The sequence below is a fragment of the Cupressus sempervirens genome, chromosome 1 (genome assembly GCF_028749045.1).
Source record: "Cupressus sempervirens isolate cs-2001-9-10 chromosome 1, ASM2874904v1, whole genome shotgun sequence".
NCBI lineage: Eukaryota > Viridiplantae > Streptophyta > Pinopsida > Cupressales > Cupressaceae > Cupressus > Cupressus sempervirens.
The window spans coordinates 868,727,210-868,753,706 of NC_143118.1; positions in this window are offsets into that span (position 1 = coordinate 868,727,210).

The following is a 26,497-nucleotide window of genomic DNA, read 5'->3' on the forward strand; positions in this document are numbered from 1 at the left end:
TTGAGGCTTGCTTAGGAGAAGGAGGGGCAGTATGTTCCATAGCTCTCTTCTTACTTCTTGTGTTATGAGCAATGGAATCCTAGTTTACATTATAGTGTTCCCCAATTTGATGATTCATGAAAGAGCAATCATCCTATCCTTGAATATATGAGGCCTCCTTGGGATGATCCTCTTTGTATGATTGCTTTGCTACAGGTTCTTGGTTAGTTAGGGCCAAATAAGATTCTGCCTTCTAGCACATGCAATAGGCATAAGAATAGTTTCAAGAAGGACAGAAATATTGACCTTGGGCCAAGTTATTTTGAGGGACTATAGCTCTATTCTGATTTGAGCTTGAAGTAGAAGCATGACTATTTTGCCTACCCTGATCAAAAGGGCTATTCCACTGATTAGGAGTCCTACCACCATTTGGAGCCTGATATTGCAATTGGGGATGCTTGCCACCTTGAGCTTGCTTCCTTTCTAAGGCCACCACCTTGTTACTCAGTTTTTGTATCATAGAGAAACTATCCTCTAATCTCTTTCCTTTGTCTTTCAACTCCCTCCCCTGCTCTTGCAATTTTTTATCTAGGGTCTTCTCTCTCTTATCTGTATTCAACACTAGACCTTGGAGCATCTCTTTGAGTTAATCTATCCCATTTGAGGATGTGGAAGCTTGAGGGACTGGAGAAAGGGCTTGTGATGTAGAAGTTGTAGGAAGAGGGGCCATTGCTGGTTGGTGGTTGGGAACATCAGGAAAGAAAGGCATAGGGGGCCTTGGAGCCAACTTTCCTCCTTGTATCAGGATGTTCTCAGCTTTTATGGCTATCTCATAGGCATTAGGCAAGGTATCTCCTCCCATAGTTTGGATTGTAGTGCCAATATCACTGTTGAAGGCTCTAAGGTAATGCAAGAAGGCATTACCAGGGGTAGGTTTCACCGAAGTAGGTATTCTATCCCATGTCTTTTGAAATCTATAGTTAAAATCAGTCATACATTCATGGGGGGCTCTTTTTATAGTAGTCAGCTACTCTAAAAGTGACAAATGGTCACTTCTATCCTCAAAATGTTTGCATAATCCTGCTCCTAGTCCATCCCAATCAATTATAGAACCATGAGCTAAGCCTGCTTTTCCTTTTAAAGATGAGGCTAGAAGTTTGACAGCAACATCATCCTTTGTAATACCATGAATATTAAAAACATTTGCTACTTCTTGGATATTCTCTAAAGGGGAGCTGGAAGTTTCACCAGTAAAATCAGGTATACTTTTTAGTGCAGATATTGGTATATCATGTCTTTGGGCTAACAATAGAGGACTTCCACCATTAAAAGGTGGCAAAAGCATGGACTCTTGGCTGTGCCATGTAAAATAGTGTTCTATTGATGAGTGTTGATGGCAATCTAGGCTGAGTTCAAACAGTAGGAGGAGTAGAGACAGATCTTATAGGTATATTAACTGTTATTACACCCTTAACTGGTGATAATGAAGTTCAAGTCCTCCTTCTTCTAGGATTTGAAAGAGAAAGCTCTTGATATTGAAATTTATCTCTAGAAGACGCCCTTGTTTCAGCTCTGGGCATGAATCATTGCAACTTTGGTCTAGAACCAGATATGTATTTGAAGCTTAGAGTCACCAAGTACTTTGAAGAATCAGCCTCTTGAAGGCTCGAATACTGAAGCCAACACTACCTCTTTAGTATTAATCTCTGAAACTCTTTCTTCTTGACACTAGTAGACTTTAAATCTTTAATGGATGAGTCTCACCGGGCGTGCGAAAATTTTTTGTCACTTAGGTTTGCACCCTTGTCTAAGGCCTATGCACAAGGACAACCTAGTGAAACATGGAAACAACCTCCAAGCTATTGGACTTGAACTACAAGGTTGAGTCTCTGGAGAAGGCCGGCTTCCTCTTACTATTAGGGAACACCTATCTACTTCTTGGAGAGGAAAAGGGAGAAGGAGAGTATGAAAGAAAATCTACCTATTCTAATCTAAGGAGGTGATGCACCAAAATAGAGTGTTCAGACTCATTTCTGCCCATATATGCACTACAAAACCATGATAACATTCAAAAGACATACACACCCAGACTTATGTCAATCAACAACCACATACAGATTAGGAAACCAAACTGAATAACACAAGGAAAAGGATTTCACTTATATATTATCCAATAGGCCGAAAATAGATACAGTATGCAAGCCACAGATCTCAACAATACACCAATGGGGGGCAAGATGGATGCACATAGACATTGATGGCTGAAGGAGATGATACAGAATGTTATACAGCTCAGAGACAAAGGGAATTTTACACTCCAAACCTACAAGCAGTAACAGAGAAATTAGAAAAGGAGTCCCCCTAAAAAATGAAAACAAAACTTGCCTTTATAGTTCAGGCATAACTGAGGATTTTTGCATTACATTTACTTCTCACCTACTGGCATTAACTTCTCATCCTAAGAATCCGATCAAAGATATGATTTGAACAGGGTTTTGGGTACCAAAAATTTGATATTCCTTTGAGAAAAAACATGGAGAAGATAGAAATGGTGCCAAAAAAATCCCCCTGACATAGTAGATAGATTTTTTATGGTGGTAGAATGTCCTTTCACTTTGTATTCACTTCTGAGTGGTGGCATTGATCACAGGATCAAAATCTCACGACAAAAGACCTGATTCATTATTTTTGGCTCATGAATCCATGAGGTCAAAGCAAGTCAAACAGTTCCTTATGTGCCAACTAGGCCATGCGAGCTAATCATCTCTTCTTTATTTTGCCACCTCCTTAAGGTTCCACGCGCTGACCATGTTCCATTAAAGTGCTTGGGCGCTATGTCACTATGGGCACCATGCCCTGAGGGTCATTATAGCGACATATCACCCCACTGTTATCTCTAACCGCGATGGTCACCAACCTGACTGCTACATCACCAAAATATTACTACAATGCCCTAACTTGACTACCAGCATCAAACTGCTTATGTTACTATGCCTCCTTCCTAGGCCCACAAGGACATGTGTCCTCGGGGTGCTAACTCGCTATGGAAAAACATCGAGCACTTCTTGATAGCGAGTTAGCACCTAGCATTGATCTCTATAGATCTGATGATCATGAGCAACCGAAACCCTTTACTGTGCTGGCTACATGAAAATATGGTCCCACCAAGACACGTGGCACCCAGGTGCTATGTCGCTGTTGATATCTCTTGAGCGGTTCCTCATAGCGCGATGGTGCCCATCGTAGATCAATCTCAATCTGATGATCAAAACAAACTCGTACTCTTCACATCCTTCCCCTTGAAAATTGCTGGGTCCATGAACCACATATGCTCTGACTCATACACTTTGCACCTCCCTATTGGCCTTCAAAGCACCAACCTGACAGATTTTGGTATTGTTTGATCCTGACCACGCCACGTGTCAACCAGGCGCTATTTCGCTATGGGGAAATTGAGGCCAAATCCCCATAGCACCATAGTGCCCAATGATAATACTCCCTTCCTTCGTAGATGTGTCTCCATCTAATTGGCCACTATAGCATTGGACTTTCCTACCGTGCATGCAAAGTACATGTTGGGACCCACCGTGCCTGATTGCTCTTGCTGTGGTCTGATCTTCTGTTTGGGCACTATGTCGCTAACGAAAAACTCATGAGTTTTTTGTTGGTGCCATGGCGCCTTGCCACTTTTTGAAACTTTTCGGCCCGTCAAACCATGTTCGCCCGACCCACCGTAAACATTTTTCGGTATCGAGAACCTTGCCCGCCGAACACTGGGACTCACCATCGAAGCACCCTTCGGCTGGCTGGGCGCTATGTCGCTATTACATTATTTTGACCAACACATGATAGCGACATAGCACCCACAATGCCACAAAAATTTTCTGACCTGCCCCCAGCCTCTTCCCTGGAACCTGGACCCATAGAACACGCATCGACAGGCATTATGTCACTAACAAAAAACTCATGCAACTTGTCCTTAACGCGATGGCGCCTGCCATTGATCTCTTCAGATCTGACAATGGAGAACTTGTGAGCTGCAAAATATATCATAAGGTTTAAAAATTTGGTATTTAAATATTTCCACGGGTATTTGACTATGGATATTTCAAAGGCGGGAAGGGCAATATGAATTATGAATTTGGCAGAAAGATTAAAATATAAGAATAACTTTTGACCAGTTGATCCAAATGCTAAAATTCCTTTTGCATTACATTATAGACATTAGAGACTTTGTATGTTTCAATTTTGAAGTCTTGATGAATTCGTTTGATCAGTTTCCAAATGCGATTCCAAACGTAATTTATAACTTTTTACTGATGTTAGTATTTGTAAATTTGTTAGTACCCCTGTTCATGGCATTATAACTCCTAATCCATGATTGGTAAGATTGAATGGATTGTACCATTGTGTTGTCCTTCGAAAATACTTAAGTGTGCCAATTTTCAAGTCTTGATTTATGTATCTTTACACTTTTCCAGGTCAATTCCATTTGCAAAAAATGTTTTCTATTAGTATTCCTAGTCGCAAAATTCTAAGTAGCCTACTTTGAACCTCCGCCATTTGTGCCCAATTATTCATCATGAGCCCAAATCTTAGACTCATAATGTCCTCATGAAAGAGAACCAATGCCCTAGTTTTCATAACCTCAAGTGCCTATCTATCCAGTTTTCCAAGCCATTTCCAAATGCACTTTCTAGTTTTCTAACATGTTTATCTTCAGGTGTTTTTATGTGGTCAACTTTGATAGTGAATATCATTTGACCTTGAATTTTTCATCACATGAGATTTGACAAGGTACAAGTGTGTGGAATAGGAATTCAATGTGCTAGTTTCCAAACTCCAATCAAGTGTTTGGATCAATTTTTAAGGCCAGTCAAAGGACCCTCTGGCAGTAAATTGGCAGTTTGCAAAAAAGTGACAAAGTGAGCTTTAATGGATTTTTCAGCAGTTAAATTTGATTCAAATTAGTTGGAGATGATTAATAAATCAATTAAAGCATTTTAGGGGTTTGAAAATGAATTTTTTTATAGTCATACCCACTTTGGGGTCTGACTAATTTTATTAGAATGACGTGTGTTAAGGCTCAAATGGTAAGGCAATTGATGAAAGATAGAGGCATTAAAAAGATCCGTGGATGTAGTTGGTTTTAAGGGTGAAAAAAAATGGTGCATTCTTCTTGTCTAGGAGATAGATCACATCCATGAAAACATGAGTTCTATAACTTTGTCAAAGACCCTGGCATTGTAAATGATAGAGGGGGATAGTTTCGAGATTCAAACATTTATTAAATGATGTGGAGCAAAATGAATTATTTGTGTTACTATAGTGAAAAGTTGGCATTTGCATTTGATTTGTTTAACTCATCCTTTGAACAACTATTGAAGTTGATAAGAACCATTAGGAATGTTCTTGTGGAGATTATTAGTGATACCAAATGAATCAATTTATAAAATAGGCTTTCACTCTATTAAACAGGGATGCCTGACCATCAATGGGAGAAGGTTTGAGTAAATTTTTTTTGTTTTGATAATTTGACAATCTAGACCATGATGCTAGTTTTCTAAAATTAAAGGCATAGGCAGAGGCATCTAAGGAAACAAATCCATGCCATGAAAAGGAACCAGACTATAGGTCAAAGTCTAAAAAAGGATCCATGCATGGTATAAAGGATGTCCACAACATGAGAGGCAATCCCGCGTAGTGGAGAAAATGCAGTTACAACTTTCAGACACCTCATGCATTGGAGATCAGGCATGAAAAGATAAAATGAGGTCATCAGTTTCAAAGGTAGCTGGAAAAGCAAAGAGCCTTCCCACGTAGATTTGAAGGAATGGAGCTAGAGGCCACGCAAGTATAAAAGAAGACCTCGTATCAATCAAAGCTCCAGCGTGCAAAGAGAACAGACCACGCAGCCTGCAAAGATAGAGAACACACACATTTAGTAGGAAACTAAGAAAGTAGATCACACCAAATCAAAAAGAGACCACATGTATGGAGCTGCCCAGCATGAGGTAGAAGCTAATTTAATGAGAAGACACTAAATCAAGGGGAGTCCATGCCATGGTTTTAAAAAAAAAGCCGCACCGGCCATAAAAAGAGGCTCAAAGTTCAAAGCAACCCACGCCTGCAAGATAAAAAAGCCTCAAACATTAAAAGAATCATCAACACACATACAAAGGAGGTCAATGCAAAGAAGAGCAGATAAAAAAAGGTGGCTGCTTGCAAACAACTCATGTAAGTAGGGCTAATACAAGGAAAGATGCCTTGTAAAAGAGATGGCTACAGTTTTTAAAAGACACTTCACGGCCAATGTTTAAAGAACCCACAGCGATTAGAAAAAATGTACAACAGTAGCATGTGTGAAGGAAAAAGTAGTCAGTCTCAACAAGAAAGCTCCACATATCTTTTTGCCCATGTGATGAAGAAGGCAGTTAAGCCCATGTTAAAGATGCAAGGAGCAGAAGAAATTGATGGCTGAGCAAGCATTGAAGCAACTGCAGGGAAGAAAAGTCATATTTTTAATCCTACATTGAGTAGGAAATGGGACTCTTAATAGTTTAAATATGAATCTATGTGACATGTTGGTTGTCTTGAGAAAGGAGTCTTTTGTGGACATGAAAGGCTGCTTGTGGTGGACCCGACCCATTGGTGATGAGATGGAGATGACCTCAGAGGGGTTGCATAAAGTGTAAAATTTTGAACAAATATATGTAGTCATAAACCAATGATGTTAGCAAGGATAGGTGCCAGATAAGTCAATAATCAGGCTAGTCGCTATGTCGCTAGCCAAAAAATCTAAGAAATTCTAGGTAGTGACTTAGGGAGTCGCCGAAAAAATTCAAAAATCTGGTGAAAGATGGATGAGTTCAGATGAAAGGGAATTGCGACATGTGGATGATCCTAGGGTGGTCGTTGACTCGCTATGAGAGAGATGCTCGTGCAATATCATAGCGAGTTAACGAGAAAATGACATGTGGGAATGGGTCTCGTGTTCGATGGTGTGGTACTGTGATGGTTAGAGCAAGTCAGAGGTTGACAAGTGGCATTATCTAATTATCTGGAGGATAAAAGGAAATTTTTAATTCAAAAATATTTCCATGTGTGCACGTTGAATCAATCAAACTTGAAAAATTTGTTTTTAGTTCTTAAATATTCTATAGTTCAAACTATAGATTATTTTTAATTTTTCAATTTTGGCATTTTAATGTGCAAACTTGTGAATAGAGCTTGTAACTTCAAACAAGCATAACTTGGGAATTTTTTTATCAAAAACTAGCACTCCAATATACCAACAAAATTGTGAGAATCCAAAATTTTCATTTTTGAAGTCAGTTTTTTCACAGGTGCTTCCTGGTTTGAGCTATAGCCAAAAACGTGAATTTTGGGGCTTTCTCAATGGAATGGGTAAAAAATTGAAAATCCAGTTAGAGGATCAGTAAAATTTAGTAAGAATGCGGTTGGAGTTCACCTTTCTCACATTCACTAAATTTAACCAAATTTTTGCCAAGCATTTCAATGGGTTTTCAGATATTTGGATGACTCAGCAAGCTTTCATTATTCAAAAATAGACATTTGCAAATTAGTTACAAAAAATGATGAAACAAGATCAGATCAAGATGCGTAAAGAAATGAAGGAAGCTTTCAGTTGCAAGAGATTGAATTCCTAGTGGACAGATGTCGGTTTCAGATTCAGATCTGGGAATTCAACCTTGTCTATATCATTCTTTCTTTCTGTCATTTGAAGGGTTCCGATTTTTTGTAATTGAGAGACCATTCATGGTTCCAATCTTGAGTTCTCTCAGATCTGTGATACCATTATTCAACAAATTTTTCATGTAATGAACATCAAGAAATAAGAATATAGATAGTCTTATCTATTAGGTAGCTTTGCATTTAAATTTCATGCATCTTATTGTAATTTGTTTCAAGGAAATGAATGATAAGGCAGCAGCAAGTCAATCTTCATTATGATATCTTGTCTCCCATTCATGCTGTTTGTGATCTTTTGTGTTTTGTAAACAAAGAATATGAAACTCAGTTACAACCCATTAGTTGTATATGTTGATTTATTTTGCTTATGACTCAAAGAGTTATGTAAATGCTTGATTCTTCATCATAGGATTGCAGATTTCATGAAGGGATAAGTCGAGTATGAGGTTTAGAAGGAGGCAGATGTCCAATTCACAAAGTGGATAGATAGATCAGGAAGTCCTGATGTATGGCATGTGTCAGTGATTTTTAGGGATGTGTGTTAGGTTTTTGTGTGAATTTCCCAATAGATAAGGCACTAATCATTTATAGGATCACCTGTTATACTGCTGCATATTTGAGGTTTTGCTGAGATCAACATCAATAATCAAACGCTTTTCCCCTTTCATGTTGAAGAGCTATAAAAGTTGAACCCTCACTTAGCTTGTGAGATTCCTAGATTTGCATTTAGCTACTGTAGATTGATGTTATTTCAGGAGTTATCAGGAGATTTAGGATTTTTTATCTGCTTTACATTAGATTCAGTGTATGCTTTGACAACTAGTACCATATGAAGAATCTGTAGGTCCACCTACCTAGGTTTTGCAGAGCTTGAAGAAGAAGAAAGGTCTAGCCTTATAGTTGGCCTAGTGTCTGAATGGGCATGTTGAAAATGTGATTTAGCTACCCCTAGATGTGCTTTGTTCTCATCAGGGTAATTGAAAATCAATAACATTTTCAAACACCAACAGAACTGATGGGGTTTGATAGCTTGGTGGTTGGATTTAAAAGCTTGGTAGAGTGGTGGCAGGAGCTTGGGTCATTTGAGAGCTTGGCAGAACATTGGTAGTAGCTTGTGGGGTTTGATAGCTTTATGGAGTGAGGGTAGTAGCTTATGGATTTGTGGCTGATGGCACTGAGCTCCAAGGACCTAGTGGAAATGATGGAATTGTGTTCTGAGCTGAGGTAAACAAGCTAGGGGTAATGAAAGGTTGATTACTTGGCCCCATGGTTGGAATCCCTATTGTATATTTTTGAGGTTGGCCAAAGATGCTAGCACTAATTTGGGAGATGGGTGGATTTGGAAGGCTGGCTTGGAGAGCAGTAGTAGCAATAGTGAAGGGAGTTAATGGTGAGGTGTTTTGGCCAAAGATAGTTTGGAGTGGAGTGGTATGGACCAATGGTGGAGTGGTGGTAGCTAGATTGGTTTGCTAAAGGGGGATTTCAATTTGAGTCTAGGCTGGTATTTTTGGGTCTGTTGGATCATATGGGGTGGGTTGAGGCTCTTCTTTTGGTATATACAAAGGATGACTTGGATCATAAGAGCCTATGGGAGGAGGTCTTCCAAAATCAAAGGCTCTAATAAGGGAGGAGGTCTTCCAAAATCAAAGGCTCTTGTGTTGTCCCTCTGAAAGTTTTCCATGATTATTTTTTTATTCTTGTCTATAATGGCGTCCACCAATACTACATTTTTTGGTTGGTTCATGAAAGCTTCAATGTCAGTAGGTGATGGTATAGCATTCTCTGGGTTGAAGAATGATTAAGTGCTCAAGGGGAGTGATGCTATTTGATCCAAATGATAGGGCTCCATTGTTTCCTTCTTCTTCTTGGCTAAGTGAGTGACGGGTGGTATGAAAATATTCCTAGGGATGAGATGCAACAATGCCGATGGATGCAAAGGGGGAAGCCTTTTCTATGCAAATGATTTCCTAGGCTGAGGCAAAGCTATATGAAAAACCTAATGAGGATTGGGTTGGGGATTCTAATCTTCAAAGATATGTTGCCAAAGCATGAAAGGTCTGCTTTCCTATGTGCAAGCTTGGTGGTGATTGTGTCAACTTAAGGATAGACTGATGATCCTTTAGGAAAAACATGAGATTGACCACTTGTGAATCTCAACCTTTAGCTCAAGGTGATGAGGGATGACAAGTGAAAAGGCTAGATTAACCTAGACAAATCTCTGTTAGAGGGATAACCTTGGTGAGACTAGTGGATTTGCAAGATGGTAGGAATGGTAGACTTTTGGCAAGGTGACAACAATTTTGAAGGCTTGGATGTGAACTTTTTGATTGCTGGCTAGATGGTTTGGTTCTAAGGAAAAGAACCAAATGAGATGGATGAGCTAAAATGCTTAAAGGGATAACCTAAAATGGCTGGCTTTCCTAAAAAGATGACTCTAAAGTGAAGCTTATGCAAGAAGATGTGGAGAAACAAGGGGTCCTAATCATATAAATCATGCCTAGTTGGTAAGGCATAAGCAAGGTTAACTCCTAGATGTTTGCTAAATTTGATAGTGTGATCTAACAAGGCATCTTGACGGGCTTTGTCGACAGCTTTGTCTTTTACTTTGTGCAGTTTGGATATTCGAAGGCTTGGTGTTACCTCCTTTCTCTTGGCTGAAATTTCTTGGTATACCTGAGATGGCTTGATTTTGGCTTTGTGAAACTTCTGTTTGGGTTTGGGTTGTTCTAACATAAATTCCTGAATCTACTTGGCTTTGAGAGATCTTGGTTTTTTTTTTTCAACTTGTTCAACTTCTGAAATAGGTAGTGACTACGGTAAGTGTGCCCTAAGCTAGGATTGACCAAGTTTGGCAAACATTCATTCAACAAGTAAAAGATCAAGCAATAGATAGGAACAACCAGATAGAGGTTTTTGATTGTCATGTCCCCAATTTTTAGGTGACAAGTCAATTTAATTAATTTAATTAATGGTTGTCCAAGGACGACTAATTAATTATTTTAATTAAATAAATAGTTATTAAAAGATAACTTTATATTTAATAAAGTGACTTGGAAAATATTTAATAAAGTCACTTGAGGGATAAGATCAAAAATTTTCTAGAAGTCTCTGAAGAAGGTGGAGAGAAAAGAATAAATAGGCACCCCAGGGCTCCATTCGAATTAGGCAGTTGATTATCTCTCTTTGTTTTCAGATTGTGATTCAATCACGGGTGCATTGTGGAACCTAGGGTTTTCGCAATTGTCACAGTTGGCCATTGAGAACGATAACTCTCAATTGGTACGCAATTTTGAGGGTGTGAAATATCATCCAAATTATTGCAGATTGGAGGTGACATTCAGTCATTTCATCAGGGGCAGAATCGGGTGGTCTAAGGCTGAATCTTGGAGGATCATTCTGAGAATTGAGATTTGAAGATTAAGCTATTTGCAAAGATTGAAGTTCATCATTTTTCCCCAGGATCTGTTGGCAAGAGTTAGGGAATTTCTTCAGCATCCTATATAGAAGATCGCAGTGGGAATAGTTCAGGAATGGAAGAACGAGCCCCAATTGGTGAAACACTCATGAACATCGATTGCATTGAAATGCATTCAGGCCGGATAGAGCTGGGAACATTCATTGCACGACTATATCAATAGGGATCGGTTGACAGAAGAGTAAGGCGATTTCGCCAACATTCCCGTATACTGCTAGGGCCGAAGAGATCATGTATAGGGTGCACAACGATATATAGTGAGCACAAGATTAATTTCATTTTAGAAATTGCAGATTTGAAGGCGATTAATAGTCCATTCCAGTTCAGCATAAGAACGTTTGCAGAGCAAGTGAGAGCATGTGATATCCGGCCAGGCGACTTCCCTCATCATAAATTAATCAACATTAAGACCAGCATGGTATCGCAAGTCTGGAAGTTTTTGCAGGAGACTGTATTGTACCCGTGCGGAGGTTAAAGGTGGAACTCGAGCTGACCACACCCAGGGACCACCCACCATAATCGGGGCTGAACTAGTTCATCTTCTTTAGACCAGATAGGCATATATCATGACATGCACTACTAAAGATGGAATTTGCTAGAGTCTGATATCTAGCGTATTGCACAGGCCGCATTTCTGATTTGTCAAACAAACATCAAATGTAATGAACGCTGAGATTGGATAAGAAATAGTGGACGCTGAAATTAGAGAATTCGCGTTGGGCCCAATATCAGTTTTGCCGGCAGTAGAATTAATATTCATCACTGTCAAATTATATCAGGAGGTCAACATTTGCTGTTTGGTGTGCAATTTTGATGAGATCTGGACCAATGTCATCCTCCTTGGACTGGACGGTTTAATCGAATCTTCATTGTAGGAGTAATATTGCCTAAACTGCCATCAACAAGGGAAAGAGGTTATTGGTGACAGAGTTAAGAGGACTAGATCCATTGTTCTCTCCAACAGAATTGGCGTCCTATAACTGGCCAGAGGTAGCATAGGGGGTGCATTCACAAGGTAAGGTTTGCGATCAGTATTTCCGTATTAGGAAGGCAGAGGAAATACAAGCTTGTGCTCGGAGACTAGTTTCCACAATTGAAGACTCAATGTCAATTCTTTTCTTTGCCAGGTTCATCTAGTTAGTAATATTTTATCATAGTACATTTGCAATTGTAAATAATGACAGTTTCCTATTAGCAAATAAAGTTGGCTCTAAAGTATTTGATAAATTGTCGTAGCACAGTTTTTTGTAGCTCTTAAGACAGGATTATCAGAGCTTGTTTGCAAACTATTTGACACAATGTCAAACCCCTGAAGTATTAAGATTTTGTTGTTGGAAGTAGTAATAACCTGTCAGGGTTATCTCAGTGGTATTAGAGCAGTTTTCTTGCCATCCTGTGGGGTGAGAACCAAATTACATGAGTGATCAGCACTCTACTTCAACCAAGATGGACAGGTACAACCCAAAGTCTCCAAGGACACAATCTCGGACAAGTAATAGACGCAGTATTCAGAGTCGAAAGTGTGGAAAGGAGGACTATTTAGGCATTCAGGATGAGCTCAGAAAAATCAAACATAACATGTCTGAACTGTTGGTTAAACACCATCGTATGCTTGACAGGCTGTCCGACCCAGCTAAGGTGAATAAATCAACTGGATTTCGTTTTGACAAATCTTCTCACAAAGCGTTGACTGATACAATGAGAGATGCTACTAGGAACCTTAATGAGGAATTCGAGGAACAAGTGTGCAACCGGTCAGAGGCTTCAGTTTGGTCACAGGAAGAAGTGGTGAAGGATATTACGCTGATGGATAGTAACTGTCAACTTGATACTTCAATTGAGACAGTTGTATACAGGTTTCCCATGGGTGATGTCTCAGATACTAAAGGTGGTTTGGTTCCGACAAGCAATGATTTCAGTGAAGTGAGTTCAGATGATGATGAAGATGTCATTGTGCATGATGAGGAGATACCTGGTGAAAATGAGCAGACATCGAGCATTTATGACTTTGCTGACAGAGAGTACCAGGCTCAGTTAGATGCTTCGTCACATAAGGATGAAACTAGTAGTACTTCACATGATTTGTCCAGCCAGCTGAGGGTAAGCAAAGATAGTATTGTGGCTTCTTTATCTCATCATGACAGGATGCGGGAGATGTTAGAAGAGCACATCCAGATGATTCAGTTACAAGGAAGACATAAGGGAGTTCAGGCAAAATCTTCTTGTTGTGACTTACATGCAATTGGTGAAGGAATGGGAATGACGAAGTTGAGCTATTTACATCTTCTATCAGATCATGACCATCTTCTTAGCCTTACCAAAGATTATTCAGATGCCCTGAGGAGGAAGGAGGAGGAAGTTGTCAAGCTTTCTTGCGAGCTTGAGCACACTCGAGAAACTTTGGCATTATAGGACTGGGAGAGGTATGGAAATGAGCATGGCATGGAGCTAGGTTTAGTTGCATCTTACATGCCTGACATTCAGCTCCCTACAGTAGAAGGATCATATGAGGTTGCTGATAATGCTACGAGTTCATCTTGCATTCACATCTAGGATACAAGGACAATGGCAGACAGGTATGTGAAGTTAGTTGGTATTGGTCACATTACTCAGGTAAGGAGTTTGCTTGAGTTACCAGTTGTTCCTTGTTTACAGATATGGACTCAAGAATGTTTCAGGGGCATTTGGGGTTCAGTTAACTGGAGATCTTTAACACTTAATAGTAGCAATGTTTGTTTGAGTGCTATCATGGATTTGATCAGCAGAGTATACGGTGTTGTCTTCCCTTGTGCCAGTAGAACCTCTGATGTTGGTATTAGTTTTTATACACCGGTATTGGGCTTGGTTCATATATGTAGACGACCATTCTTGCTGAAAGGTGTTGAAGATTTTTCATATTTGCCAGTGTGTACGGATGAGTCCTAGGATCATTTTGGCCTTGATGACATCCAGAAGGATGAAATGGACAGTTTTGAAGATTCAACTTCCTTGACAGTTTCTTTAGGTACAGAAGAGCTTGACAGCAGAACTACAGGTTTTGACACTCTGGATATTGATATGAGTTTTGAAGTTGATTCGAAAAATATAGATGGTAATAACCCAGAGACTAGTATCTTTGAAGACATTCCTCTAGACAATGTGTCAGAGGGAGTTTATAGAAGACAGTCTAGCTAGAGCCATCATGTGGTTAGCCAGTTGAAAGTTGGTGAGCGAGACATTGCTATCGCTTGTGAGCATTTTGATACTGCTCGTCAGTTTTTGGTTGTTACTGGTTGGGGTTCTTCTATGACAGATGAGTCCAGCGGTGGTTACTTTTCTTTGGCAGAGATTCATGCCTTGCATGAAGCTGTTCGAATTTTGAAGCAGGATTATTTACGATTGGTAGCCGACCGTGACCACTTGGTTGAGTGGGGGAGTACAGCATATGAGGCACTCTTGGATCGTGAAGAGGAGGTGAGTGAGCTTTCCCAAGAGCTCATAGCGACTACTGAGGCGTTAGAGGACACACAGCGAGATCTACAGAAGTTGCAGTTTCAGTTGAAGGAGGTGACCGTGGAGTTGGAGCATTTGCGGTCAAACCCAGCCCCAAACCCAGTTCATTTGACTACTGAGGTGGATGATGGTAAGTACACTTCTGCAGTTACTACTAAGGAGCATATTGTTGAGGCTGACACATATATTCAGGATTTGGTAGTAGCTGGTGAGTTTGGGATACCGATAGAGTCAAGTCTCCAGATTAATTCTTCTTAGATAGTTGATAGTGTGGTACAGTTGAGTATGCCACCCTTACAAGAGGACCAGTTGTGGTGTAAAGGGGAGTATTTTAATGCTTCCTCATATAATTTTTACTGCACTGAACCATTCATGGAATATTTGCTGGATAGTGCATGTGTTCATTTGGACTCGCATAAAGTGACGGAAGGTGTTCTCATCCAAGATACTAGTATTATTTGTAGATTGGTTGAGAAGATTATAGGGGTCCTTTCTACTATGCTACCTCATAGGGATCTCGAGGAAGGGTTTGTTGAGCAGAATGCACGGGATCCTATCCAGCCTACAGTCACTTGGAGTCAGAAAATGGAGCCATCTATTGATTCCCAGTTCAGTGATGATGAGCCAGCAGTAGAGTTTGGAGGTTCTTACCGGCATTATATGGTAGGGTACGCTCATCATTTTTCTTTTGACACAGAGATAGAAGATTTTATTTCACACAGATGTAGATTGGCTCCAGTTTCTTACCATCCATTAGGGGATAGATTGGCACCATCTTTTGAAAATAAAATCGGTAGTAGCAAGTTACTCGGCCTGCAACATCGACACGCCCGAAGCAGTTTTTCAGAGATTGGATTTGATGGCAATGATTCAGGTACCTATGGCTGTTGTCATATCTACAGTGCAGTTGGGTGCAAGTGTCATTCTGACGGGGGCTTGAGTTTTGATAGAGTTGATGTTTCAGTTGGCTTGAGTTCCGCAGAATGGTTTCTTCTATTGACATCCACAGTTGGTTTACAGATAATTTCATCAGAGTTGTCAGATGTTTGTATGTTGAGTATAGTTTCTCAGCTACTGGTATTGATGATTTCTCCACGGGAGTATGATGCAGATTGGGATGATACACAGGTTTACATTTGGGATCCAGGCAGACTAATTGGTTCATGGTTCAGCCATTGCTTGGGGACAAGCAATTTCAGGAAGGGCGGACTGTCATGTCCCCAATTTTTAGGTGATAGTTCGATTTAATTAATTTAATTAATGGTTGTCCAAGGAAGACTAATTAATTATTTTAATTAAATAAATAGTTATTAAAAGATAACTTTATATTTAATAAAGTGACTTGGAAAATATTTAATAAAGTCACTTGAGGGATAAGATCAAAAATGTTCTAGAAGTCTCTGGAGAAGGTGGAGAGAAAAGAATAAATAGGCACCCCGGGGCTCCATTTGAATCAGGCAGTTGATTATCTCTCTTTGTTTTCAGATTGTGATTCAATCACGGGTGCATTGTGGAACCTAGGGTTTTCACAATTGTCACAGTTGGCCATTGAGAATGATAACTCTCAATTGGTACACAATTTTGAGGGTGTGAAATATCATCCGAATTATTGCAGATTGGAGGTGACATTCAGTCATTTCATCAGGGGCAGCATCGGGTGGTCTAAGGCCGAATCTTGGAGGATCATTCTGAGAATTGAGATTTGAAGATTAAGCTATTTGCAAAGATTGAAGTTCATCATTTTTCCCCAGGATCTGTTGGCAAGAGTCCTTGATATACCCAAGGTATGTGAGGCCCAAATCCATAGATGAAACCAAAATAATGTCACACAGATGAGAGGAGCAGTAACTAATGGGGACACAACCCAAGCATAGAATGGACACAATAGGAAAGAGAAAATTTTATAAACTATAAAAATATGCTAGTACACTTAGTGCAAAGAAACAGACTCCAAAACATGCCCTAAGGGCTTACAATAGCACAAGTCTAGAGATAAATTCTTCTCCCAGTACCTTTTTCTCAAACTCCACTCTGAATTGCCTTTTGCAATGCTAGAAATGTTCTTAAATAGACCTCGGAGGGTTAAGGATTAGGAATACATTCTAGAAAGTGCTAGTAGGCATCCACCGACCAAATAGAAGGTTCTAGAAGTCACATTAGAAGTTGGCACAAAATTAGTAGAATCCAAAAATGGTAACCAAACTTTTGGGAGGCATAAATTTTGAACCATAGCTCCGATTGACGAACTGTTTACATTTCAAGAAAGCTCTCAAAGTTCTGTATAGCCTTATGGACAGCTTCACTCATCCCCCATTTTTTGGTCCTATTCAAGGTCATTTAATGCCCCTATCCTAACTTTGAAGCATTCTTAGGAGGTCTCCAAAAACCAAAAAACTATGATAGTTTTCAAACTATGGGGCCTTTTGACCTGATTCTTTTTTTGGAATGCTCTAAATTACAATTACAATCCTCCAAAAAATTTACACCTTCTAGTTCACCAAAATGATGGCTCAATTACATACTCCTATTTTTTTGGCATTTACACGTATTCCAAAGTGTTCAAATACTCTATCCTAGAACACTGATAGTGGAACTGTGAGAGTTGGAACCTTTATTTGACCCAAATGGGTATCCAGAAATGAAAACACATGAAACAAAAACTAAGTCTAAGTACATTTTTTTGGTTGACATAGGATTGCCCTTACACCTCTGGATGCTCTTGCATTAGACACCCAGGGTAGATTGAAAGGTGACCCTGTCACTTTATGAATGGTAGAGGAAATCCCAAATGGGAAACCTTAGCTTCTAAAATCCAAGTTGAGTCCTCTATCGGCCATCCTTTTCACTTGACCAAATACTCTTCATACTGCCTATTTCTGGTACTCCTACCCACACGATGATCTAGAATGTCTTCTATCTCCTCCTTAGAAGTAGGAATTAGACATGGCTCTAACATTAACTCCTCATTTGCACCATCATCATGATACTCTGTTAAGTCTGCAATGTTGAAAATAGGAGAAATGTGAATTCCATCTGGCAACTCTACTTCATAGGCATTTCTTGAGTCATGTTTCTTCAAAATTTTGTAGGGGCCAAATTTCTTCATTTTCAGCTTGTTGTAAGTACCAGCTGGAAATCTTTTTGTTCTTAAGTGTACCATGACTAGATCCCCTACTTGGAATTCCTTATGTCTTCTCCTTTGATCAGCCCTAGCTTTATACTCTTGATTCATCTTGGTAATGTGTGCTTGAACCTCCTCATGTAGATGCTTGATATGTTCAGCAAATTCTTTAGCTTCAACACTTGTCCTCTCCCCTTCCTCTATCTTCCTCAATTCTGGTGCAGTCCTTGGGCTACTTCCATATACAATTTGGAATGGTGATTTACCTATACTTCTATTTACAGAGTTATTCTAAGAAAATTCCGCTTGTGGTAGAATCAAATCCCATCCCTTGGGCTTATCCCCAACTAAACATCTTAGCAAATTGCCCAGACTTCTATTTACCACTTTTTTTTGGCCATCAGTCTGCGGGTGATGTGTGGGACTGAATTTCAAGTCTGTTCTCAACTTCTTCCACAATGTCCTCTAGAAATACCCAACAAATTTAGTATCTTTTTTAGAAACTATACTCTTGGGGAGGCCATGTAGTCTTACCACTTCTCTAAAAAATAAGTATGCAATATGGACAACATCATGAGTTTTGTGGGATGGAATGAAATGTGCCATTTTGGAGAACCTATCAACCACCACAAATACTGAGTCATTACCCCTTTTTGTCCTCACCAATCTAAGAACAAAATCCATACTTATGTCCTCCCATGGCTTTGATGGAACAGGCAATGGATGATATAGTTGAGTATTGTGACTAAATCCCTTGGCAACTTGACAAATCTGACAATTCTATACAAACTTCTTCACATCTTATGAAATTTAAGGGCAAAAATAATGTTCTCTAAGAATGGCAATGGCCTTATCTCGACCAAAATGTCATGCCATCCCTCCACTATATTTCTTCTTAATCAGATTTTCCCTCATGGAACTCATTGGAATGCATAATTGACTGCCCTTGAATAACATACCATCCTGAATCAGATAATCTAACCACTTAGTTTTGTCTACAACAGTAGGCTCTTTACAAGTTTTCCATACTTTAGCAAAATCAGGATCCTCAGGGTACAAATTCTTGAGTTCATCAAACCTAACTACTTCAACTTGCATTACTTAGCAACAATTGCCTCCTACTTAATGCATCTGCAACCCTAGATTTTCCACTTCTATGCTTCAACACAAATGTATAGCTCTACAAGAACTCTACCCACTCCATATGCCTTTGATTCAATTTACCTTGGCTATTTAGGTACTGTAATGCCTAATGATTAGTATATAAAACAAATTTATTTGGTAATAAATAATGCCTCCATTTCTTTAAGGCCTGAACTATTGCATAGAACTCTTGATCATAAACATAATACTTCCTTTTCGCATCATTCAATTTTTCACTAAAATATGCAATAGGCTTACCTTCTTGGCTTAATACAGACCCAATAACACTGCCACTAGCATCAAAATCCACCTGGAACACCTTTCTAAAATTTTGAAGTGCCAACACAGGTTGTTCTGTCACCTTCTTCTTTAGCAATTCAAAACTTCTCGCAGCTGCCGTGGTCCATTTGAACTCTTTTCTATCCCCTCTTATTGTGTCAGTCAGGGGTGCACATATACCACTAAAATTCTTAATGAACTTCTTGTAAAAACTAACCAGACCATGAAATGATCTTACCTTAGTAGAAGACCTTGGAGTAGGCCATTCCAAGATGGCTTTTACCTTTTCTAGATCTATTTTGAGACCTTCAGGTGATATAAGAAACCCCAAGTAGACTAACTCCCTTTTTGCAAAGATACACTTCTTTAGATTAATTAACAGTTTCTCTTCCTTTAATCTTTCATGGACACTATGAATATGCAATAAATGTTCTTCCAAAGTCTTTTTGAAAATTAAAATATCATCCAAATAGACAATAACAAATTTTTCCAAGAACTTCTTAAGTACCTCATTCATAAGCCGAATGAAGGTGCTTGGGGCGTTCGTCAATCCAAAGGGCATGACTAACCACTCATAAAGACCCTCCTTGGTCTTGAAGGCTATTTTCCACTCATCTCCTTCTCTTATCCATATCTAATGATAGCCACTCTTGAGATCTATTTTTGTGAAGTACTGAGCTCCACTCAAGTAGTCCATAAGATCATCCATCCTTGGCAAAGGAAATCAGTACTTGATGGTTATCCTATTTATAGCTCGAGAGTCTGTACACATCCTCCACTCTCCATTATTCTTTGGTACCAGTATTGTAGGTACTACACATTGACTCGGACTCTCCTGAATCAAGCCCTTCCTCAATAGCTTTTGAACCTATCTATTTAGCTCTTTTGTTTCAGTAGGAGTCATCCTATGAGCAGCCTTGTTAGGCAAAATAGCTCGTGGGATTAAATCTATCTGATGACTAATTTGCCTTACCGTTGGAAATCCTTTTGGAACATTATCATAGATAATATCTCCAAACTCACCTAGTAAATTTTGAACTTCAAGAGGTATTTCACTACTACCTTCTTTATTTTTCCTAGGAATAAAAGCATACCATATATGCTGATGTCTCATGCCATCTAAAAAATTCCTTCCATCAACAAGAAAAATCCTAGCACTGCTACATACCTTTTCACCTTCCTTTTTCATGGGCTTTAGTTTGTGGTGAACTCCATGCTTTGTTAGAGAGTATGTGTTTGCATGACGATCATGTACTGCATGCCTATCAAACTGCCACGGTCTTCCCAACAATAGATGACAAACATCCATTGGAATAATATCACAGAGAACTTCATCATGTTAATTCCCAATTTTGAACTTCACTAAACATTGTTCACTTACTAGGACCTTATGATCATCCTTCATGCAAGCAATCTGATAGGGCTGGGGGTGTTTCTCCCTCTTGAGCTTCGGCTTAGAGACAATCTCCTCGAATACCAAGTTATCAGTGCTACCACCATCAATGATCACATCACAACATTTATCATTACACTTGCACTTGGTATGGAATAAAATCCTCCTTTATCTTGGTTCAATCTCACCACTTATTAGGACCCTTTCATTTACTAAAGTCTCTCCTCTTTTTGCATCCTCTGAATGTGACGATTGTGCGTCCTCATCCACATGAGAAACCCTAGCTTGACCTTTAGCTCTCCTATCTGTTCCTTCCTTGTCATTGAGGGCATTCAAAGGCACAATGACCTTCTTTATTGAAATGGAAATAGGTACCATGGAAGCCTCCTCTTCCTTATCCACATCCTCTACCTCTTCCTCTATGATTTCCAATGTCTTAATCATGGAGCGATTGAAACTCTCGTTCCTCTAGTTCCTTCTAGTACCCACATCTTCATTTTTTTTAGATTTCATTTCAGCCTCCAGATGACCTACCACTACCCCTTCCTCCTTGACCATGCCCTCTTTTTCTCCCTTCAAACCTCTTATTTAGCTTCTCTTCAACTCGTAGGGCAAACTGGTATGCCTCTTCAACACTGGTCATTCTTACCAGACTTAATTCCTCCTGGATGCTAGGTTGCAACCCACTGATATAACGAGTAACCTTCTCCTTATTTTCTTTTGCATGCCCCACTCTAATAAAAAGTCAATAAAACTCCTCCGTATTTTCCTAGACTGATTTCCCTGCTTGCTTTAACCCATGCATCTTCTTAAACAAATCAAGCTCGTAGTCAACAGGAATGAACTGCTTCTTTAGTTTGTCCACCATGCGATCCCACCTTGTAATCTTATCCTTTCCTCTTCTATTTCTTTCTAATTGAACCTCTTGCCACCAGATTTTGGCATGCCCTTTTAGTTTGGCTTTTGCAAACTTAACCCTATCTGGGTCCTTGATATCCTCATACTGAAAATATTCTTCCAATTCATTGATCCAATTGATCAACTCATCAGGTTTCAAATTTCCTAAAAATACACCCACATCAATTGTAGGTCTTTTCCCAAACTTAGTAATGGCCCTAAAAAGCCTTTCCTCTACCTAATTCAAAACTTCCCCGTAAAATTACCCTTCTAGTCCAATTTCTTCTTCTTCATTGTCATCCTCACTTTCATTACTTGCAACAACATTTGTTTCTCTACGGAGCTCCTCCTACAACACTTGTACCTAACTTTGGAGGGCTCTAACCTCTTCAGGATTAATAGCTCTAGCCCTTCTACCACACTCTCCTTGTGGAGGCATTTTCTTAGCTCAAACCCACAACCACACAGTCCTGGTGCAAACTACCTCACAGTCAGCGCTTTGTCTACACACTCAGGAAAACTAGCTCTGATACCACTTGAAGGGGACATAACCCAAGCATAGAATGGACACAATAGGAAAGGGAAAATTTTATTAATTGTAAAAATATGCTAGTACATTTAGTGCAAAGAAACAAACTCCAAAACATGCCCTAAGGGCTTACAATAGCATAAGTCTGGAGATAAATTCTTCTCCCAGTACCTTATCTCAAACTCCACTCCAAACTACCTTTTACAATGCCATAAATGTTCTTAAATAGACCCCGAAGGGTTAAGGATTAGGAATACATTCTATAAAGTGCTAGTAGGCATCCACCAACCAAATAGAAGGTTCTAGAAGTCGCATTAGAAGTTGGCACAAAATTAGAAGAATCCAAAAATGGTAACTAAACTTTTGGGAGGCATAACTGTAGCTCCGATTGACGAACTGTTTACATTTCCAGAAAGCTCTCGAAGTGCTCTATAGCCTTATGGACAGCTTCACTTGTCCCCCATTTTTTGTCCCTATTCGAGGTCATTTAATGCCCCTAACCTAACTTTGAAGCATTTTTAAGAGGTCTCTAAAAACTAAAAAACTGCGATAACTTTCAAACCGTGGGGCCTTTTGACCTGATTCTTTTTTTGGAATGCTCTAAATTACAATTACAATCCTCCAAAAAATTTACACCTTCTAGTTCACCAAAATTATGGCTCAATTACATACTCCTATTTTTCTAGCATTTGCACGTATCCTAAGGTGTTCAAATACTCTATCCTAGAACACTGATAGTGGAACTGTGAGAGTTGGAACCTTTATTTGACCCAAATGGGTATTCAGAAGTGAAAACACATGAAATAGAAACTAAATCTAAATACATTTTTTTGGTTGACATAGGAATTCCCTTACACCTTTGGATGCTCCTGCATCAGTAACCCACTTCTCTTCTTTCACTTCTCAAGGGTATAAAGTTCCTTGAGGCTTAGCCCGAGTGACAAAATTTTGACCCTAAGAGAGGTGTCTTTGGATTCACCTCTCGATCTTTATACTCTACCAGAATGCTGGAGTTGAGGTCCTCCCTCGAGGTGATGAAATCCTTGAGTAGGCCTCCTTAAAAAAAAAAAGGTTTTGGATCCTAGTCTTATGCACTCAAGATAGCCTCGAAAGATGACAAGGGGAGAGAAGATTTGGATGACCTTGGGCTAAAAAACACATTTTTCTTTTACCAACTGATTCTTATGTGTGCTGATCTAGAATTTGCAAGCACTCATGTTTAACATATAATGTTTATTCTAATTTTGAAGTATCAACAAAAGTAAAATCGATCAAAGAATGCAAGCAAGAAGAAGAGTTAGGGTCAACAAGAAAATAAACCTGCGCACCCGGAGGCCCTCCACGTCAAGTATCGATTGATTTTCTTTAAGGCATTCAAGATTGAGTGTGATTTTGTTTTAAGCCTAAAACAAAGACGTGTGTAAAGCTCAATTTCAAGTGTGCACCCGAAGGCCCTCCACGTCAAGATTTGTTCAATTTTTTATTCCCAAATGAAGTGTTAGCGAGACTAATGTGCATTCAAAAAATTTTCTATCTTAGAAAAACCAATAAAAACTCAGGTGAGTGGAGTTTGATTTTTGTGGAGCTCTTAACACCCTCTTAGGTAGACCCATCCCCATATATGGCACTGATATTGCAACCAATGGTTAGAATGATGGGTGATTAAAGAGGGTGAGTCCAACAACAAACTCACTCAAAGTGTCTTTATTTGTTTTTATAACTTAGAAAGTTTCTAAAATGTGGATTCTTTTTATGCCCCAAAAGATGAAGTGTGATGTATGATAATGATTATTTGATCTATGACATTCAAGATTGGATTTCTTATGCATTCCAATGAAAAAAAAAAATTTGATTTTAATCCATGGCACTCAAGAGTGATTTTAGCAACATGCATTCAAAGGCGAGTGTTTAAAAATTCAAGTTCTTTCCTTTGAGCATTCAAGATTGAGATTTTGTGTATTGTTTTAAGAACTTTGAAGTGCTTTGTTTTAACCATAGATCATTCAAGATTGAGTTTATTTGAACTAAAATTCAAAGAGGAAGGAATAGGGATGCTTTTCTTTCCAATTTAGATCATTCAGGATTGTTTTTGACTCAAAAAAATGACTCTTTGGACTTTGGTTTTCATTCAAGATTTTGTGTTCTAGTTTGCATGTTTTAAGCCCAAAAAATGATATTCCTAGATTGTTTTGATGCATGAAAAACTTAGGAAACATTCAAGATTTTGCAGCAAGACATTTGTTTGGAACAAATAGCAAACCTTTTAGGACAATTTTGGCAACCATTTAGGACTCTTAGTTTTCATGAGATTTTAAAAGAACTTTAAAATATTTGCAAATGAAGTTCATTTTATCCTTGATTGATGCTTTGAGTTTGATTTAGAATTTTGTGTGCACTTAGTGTTGATTTTGAACCTTTTGAAATGGAAACTTGAAGTTATTTTTAAGTTCTCAAAAATGAAGTGTTCCTAACTTTGCATGAATGCATCTAAAACCTTGATGTTGCAAGGATGCAAATGATTGGATTGATTTAGTTTCACTTGTTAGAAGATTTTTTTTTTTTTTTTTCTTTGCAAATTTTTAGTTTTTAATGAATTTAAGTATGATGTGGGGCTTCATTTTAAGCACTAAAACAAGGTGTGTATGATTTTTCTTAAAAAAAAAATGGCCAAGATCCCACAAGAAGAAGAAGAAGAATTCCAATTGCTCTGTCCACCTATAAGCTTGAAAAATCTGAAAACACTATGAGATAGACTATGAGTTCCTTTTTCTTCTACATGCTTATGTGGACCTGTAAAACCAATTTATACAATCCTACCAATCACCAAATATAAGATATTAGCCAAAATAGCATAAAAACACATAAAAATGGCTATAGAACTAATGAGAATGACCCATGCGAGGTCCCACCGGGCGTGCCAGAATGTTTACACTAATTTAGTATGCAAGTAAACACTTAACTTAAAGAAACAAAAGCATTAACATTAACTAAATTAACATAAACCTCAAGATAGACAAAGACAAACTCTCAAATGAGAATATGAGCCATTAAGGGGCTCTCTCAATGAGATTGTTCTCTTGATTTATAGATTTTTCTAATTTGGATATGGATTTAGGATGTATGCTCAAGGTACTCAAACTAGCTTCAATCGATTCTTGGAATTTGGATGTGGATGGATGGATTTTTGATGTAAAAACTTGATCTCAAAAATGACATTATGGCTTTACTTCATGATCAAAATGGCATTACTTTGTTACTATGGGTGATTGTGTTAAAATGGCTTGGGAGAGGATTCCTTAAATAGGCAAAGGGCTTGAGAGATCAAGGGCTAGGATGAAAGGATGAGAGAAAGTTTATGGAAGGTTTAGATTGAATGAGAGGAGAGCACATGGATTGTGCTTTTTTACAGCCAATCAGGGAGTGACACATGTCACAAGGTCATTGGTTAAAGCAAGAGGGGTTAAGGGGTTAACAAAGGAGGCTCAAAGCTCATAAAGACCCTCATAATGGCTTGTAAGAGCAATAAATGGGCTTGTAAGAGTCATTTATGGATTTGTGGGCTTCATAAAATTTTATGGTTGGGATATTTGTGAGAGAGTTGAGATATTTTGACTTGGGTTGGATTAAGAAAGTCTTAAGATTGACTTAGGAATGTGCAAATGATTAAGGCTTGTATTAGGCTTGGGTTAAGACTAGATTAGGCTTGTTAGAGATGGGCAAGTGGATGGCATTTAATGAGGGTGGGTGAAGGAGGAGATATTTGTTGGCTTTGGCTTGGGTTAGCATGTCTTAACCCATGTTTAGAGAATGTGACAAGGTTAGGGGGGATTAGGATTAGGGTCAAATATAAGGATTGACATCTTCCAGAAGAGTCTAGGCTTTGGATGAGGATGAAGACTTTCTAAAAGAGTCTACAACTTCCTAGGATGAGGATAAATAAAGTTTTTAGGAAATAAATAAAGTTTTATTTATTTCAAGGGTTTGGGTTGAGGAGATATTTACTAAAATATTTTTAACAAACATGAGGATTAATATTTAATCTTAATTAAATATTTCGAGTTGAGATTAGGGGTAGGAAATGATGGGATTAGCCTTTAATGGAAATTAAAGAAGGATTAGAAGATTTTGGAAGAGGTTAGTGGTCTTGAGGAAATTGGCCAAGTTTTGGGCAAAAAATAAATAAATTATTTATTTTGGGATTTTTGGTCAATTTATTAATTAAATAATTAATAAATAAGGAAATAATTTTTAAATAAGATTTAAACTTCCTTAATTAAATATTTTTAATTAAGATAAAGGGATTTAATGGCATAAACATAAATAAATAATTAATTAATAAATGATGATGTCATCAGGGACTTTTTCAGAAAATAATAATACTTTATTTTCTAAAGAATTTTTAGGTGTCTACAGGGTGATGAGGATTATTGTTCCCTAAATTAGAAAACTAAGTGCTTTATTTTTATTATCTTCAAT